Raw genomic sequence first — 3,782 nt, 5'->3', positions numbered from 1 at the left:
TTATATTTAAGTTTGAAATTGTAAAGGGAAAAAATGTGTTTTCCTTTCTGTTTTGTGCATAAGCTCAAAATCCTACGTATTTATCACTTAATTAATTCCTGTTGAGTTCGAGTATGCAAATGTATGCAAATATTACAGAAAGTAAGTTACTTTACCTGTGAAAACTGTTGTTTCCTGTTGAACCCACAGTGATACAATGACGTTATTGTGTACTACTATTCTTTTATGAGTCTCTACCTGATATTACATTAATACTGTGCAGTGATTCTGTGCAAGCTAGTTCATTTATATATGCACTTCAATTTGTCAACCATATATTTGTAACATGATGAGTGAATCAGGTGCGTTTTCTTGCATGTTTATTCAAAGCACTCCATCTTTATCATCTGCGATCTTCAGTGCCCTTACAAGGTCATCATCATAAATATATAGCCTATTAATTAACACTGAATGACAGTGCAAACCAAAGAAAGACTACTAACGTGTCGATGCCTGATAACTTATAGAATAGATAAAGGGAAGCAGTTTCTGACACTTGACATTGGGTATGATGGTCTATCTACTCATTGACAGTTTCATGAGCATACACCCTGTGATCTGATCCAGCTTGGCTCTCTAAATGTTATTTCAGCTTCACGCCCATGCTCAGGAAATAATCCAAAAACAACACATAGATGCAAGCAGACTGGGTCGCTGATTTCATATTACCTTTCAGTTTATGAAGAAATAAGAGAAGACCACAGCTATTGAGATTCACAGTTACATGTTTAACCACATTCACTGACCTCATTGTCCTTTTGTTATTAGAGCTAACCGTGCACGCGATTTTTACAAAACCTACACTTTACTTATAAGTGTTGCTCTAGAAGCATTGAACTTTCTGATAGCAGAGCTGCCACCAGCCCAGCCGCTGAGCAGGCAGGTGTCCGAGCCCATGGTGCATCTTTTCTCAATAACTCGCACAGTAAGTGCTGGGGGAGGAAGTGTAGGTAGTAACGTGAAAGGAAGTAAGCTGTGTTGGGCAGGTGGGCATCATGTCCCTCGGCCATAAAGAGGACATGTTTGTCACTGAAAGGTTGTATATTGCCATGGAATGGAGATATTATGCCATGTATCACCCCAGGGATGCCGGTGAAGATGGTAGATGGTATTTTTGAAAGCAGTTTTGGGCAGAATTAAATTCAGGGCATCTGTTTTTAATGAAAAAAAAAAAAAAAAATGGTGATGTCAGGTTGCAATTCACCTGCTGGAATGGGCTGGATGTTAAATTCGGGGCATTTGTTTTTAAAGAAAAAAAAAAAAAAAAAAATGGTGATGTCAGGTTGCAATTCACCTGCTGGAATGGGCTGGATGGAATGGTATTCAATGGGTTTGAGTAGGGGCTATTAGCCAGAAGCCTAGAGGCAGCCTTATCTGTTGAGTAAGGATGGCTGTTGTTGCTGCCAATAGAAGCCCAAAAGGAGAATGACAAGTCCAGTTTGGACAACAATTTCAGGTTCCACTTGGAATATGTTGGACGAGTCCTGGCCGTAGTGTATTCTGAAGCTGAGGGAGCCCTCTATCAATTTTTAGTTGTTGTAGCTATGTAAAAATGCAGAGGGAGAATGTCAGGTGTGGGTAAAATTACCAAACAATATATCTGCAGGGATACTGCAGCTCTCAATGGCTACGTTTATATGCAACCAAATAATCCGTTTGGAATCGGATTGACAGCTCAGTCGGACTGAAAAGCCTTCATGTAAACACCTTAATCGATCCGATTGAGCTCGATCGGAATGAAATTTCGATCGGATTGAAGGGGGTGGTTTATTCCTTTTCTAATACGATTGAGAGTGCATGTAAACACTTGATCGGATTGAACCCCGAAACTGAAAGGACTGCGCATGTGCAATGACGCAGAAATAGCGTGATGACGTATGACGCGCGGAATGAACGGTTCTTCCTTTTGAATAAAGTGTTGTATAAATGTGTGTCCTGTCATTATAAAACTCTCCTTTCACTCGGTAACTGTGAAGTGGAGCAGGACAACCTCCCACCAGTCCTTGTTTTGGATTCTCCTCCACAGGCAACCCGTTTTGGGCGCGGGGAGGGGCATTTTTACTGTGTGATAAATATGAGCAGCATATGTGTATTTATATGTATATTTATCCATAAATGGATACATATTAATTCTGCTGTTCAAAACAAGTAAAGAAACCGTGTAGGAGAGTGGTTATGTGCAAACAATGAGAAACTCTATATTTGTGCAGTGTGCGCATGTCAGAAAAAAAATACATTCCAATTTGAAGCTTGTGACATATAAACGCGCACATCAACCTGATCACTTTATTTAGCGTTCATGTAAACACTACATTCAGATTCATCAATCGGAATGAATTCAGTCTGATTGAACCAAAAATTGTGCATGTAAACGTAGCCAATGAGTGTGGGCCAACAGGAAGATGAACCTACTAATTGTGAGACTAAAGGTCTGTTTATACCAAGGACGGAATGAGAAAGCTAACCAAAAGCACTCTCATTCGCATGCTTATATTGCAGGTCATTTTGACTCATTACGATTTTTGAGTTGTTTCGAAACACTGCTTAACCTATGATTTTATTCTTGACATTTTGGGACTTTTACTCATTTAGGGTCATCAATGTGTCTGCAAAGTGTCGACACTCCAGTGCGTTGTGGAGTGTGTACGTATATAATTTCTATTATGATTATTATGTTTGCAGGTCAGTTTGACCCTCATATTTCATCTTTAAAGGCAGCTGCACAGACCTGAAATAAAAACATTTTTTGATGTATTTTGTTACGTCAGTTTCTCTGCTTCTGAGGCAATGTATCTTTACATTTATGCATTTGTCAGACACTTTTATCCAAAGTGTACATTTTTAAGAATTTATGCATGCTCAGTTTGCTGGAAAGTGCCACGTGCTGTTTGAGCTTCAGGAAAGCACACACTTCTTCTGTTTAAAATGAAAAAATGGTTTTTAAAAATAGTTGCAATACTGTTAATAATATTCACAGTTTATTTAAAAAAAAACAGTTAAATTTTTTTTTTCATTTGTTAGATGTATTAATGTTTTCCCAGATTTTTTTTATCATATAGTGTGATTTATTTCTTTTTGTTTATTAATTTTATTGAATCCAAAGTCAGGATCAATCTGATCCTGTGACCTAATGACCCTGATTTTCAACCTAATACAAGAGTTAAATGCAAGATAATAATTTAATGTAACTTCACATGCAAGATACATATCTGATAATAAATGTTTTCTTCTTGATGTGAATAAGCCCTGCAGAAAATGAAAGTAATTTGAAACACTATTTCCACAGCCTGTGTGCCTACAAGTTATCAGGGGACACTAATTTTTCCTGAATTTTTTGATTGTGAGAATGTGCAGCAGCGACTGGTTTCTAATTTCCTTCTTAAGTGCCCCAAAGTTAGATAGGCTTCCTAAGCCCTGCAGGTCTGCTAAGCACTGCTGCACTGACTCACCCAACTGTTGTCAGCTCTGGCGGAATAAAATCCACTGGAGAATGACACTATGGGGCGACAAAATGTTGCAAATCACTTTACACAGTATGAATATTTGAAGCTCATTACAGTCTACCAAATATTCTGTGACCTTTCAGGTAATGAAACTCCTTTCAGGATTGATTTTATGCGAATCAATCAGTTTGAATGTAAAGTTGAGAGCTTTGAGATGTGTGTTGAACAGCACAGTATAGTGAGGAACAATGAGAGCCTGCTGTGGATGCAAAAAGAGCTTCTTATGCTTCTCAGTATTAC

The 3,782-nt window shown here is 38.2% G+C and overlaps 1 protein-coding gene across 2 annotated transcripts in view; it reads left to right on the top strand.

The window, feature by feature from the left end:
• The window catches only part of LOC107668341 (RNA-binding motif, single-stranded-interacting protein 2-like), a 29,685-nt gene that overhangs the window by 1,052 nt on the left and 24,851 nt on the right, over positions 1-3,782 (top strand). The window lies entirely within an intron of this gene.

This window comes from Sinocyclocheilus anshuiensis, unplaced genomic scaffold (genome assembly GCF_001515605.1).
Source record: "Sinocyclocheilus anshuiensis isolate Anshui unplaced genomic scaffold, SAMN03320099.WGS_v1.1 scaffold3360, whole genome shotgun sequence".
NCBI lineage: Eukaryota > Metazoa > Chordata > Actinopteri > Cypriniformes > Cyprinidae > Sinocyclocheilus > Sinocyclocheilus anshuiensis.
The sequence above is the reverse complement of the archived record's forward strand: the minus strand, read 5'-3'. Positions and strand labels throughout refer to the sequence as shown.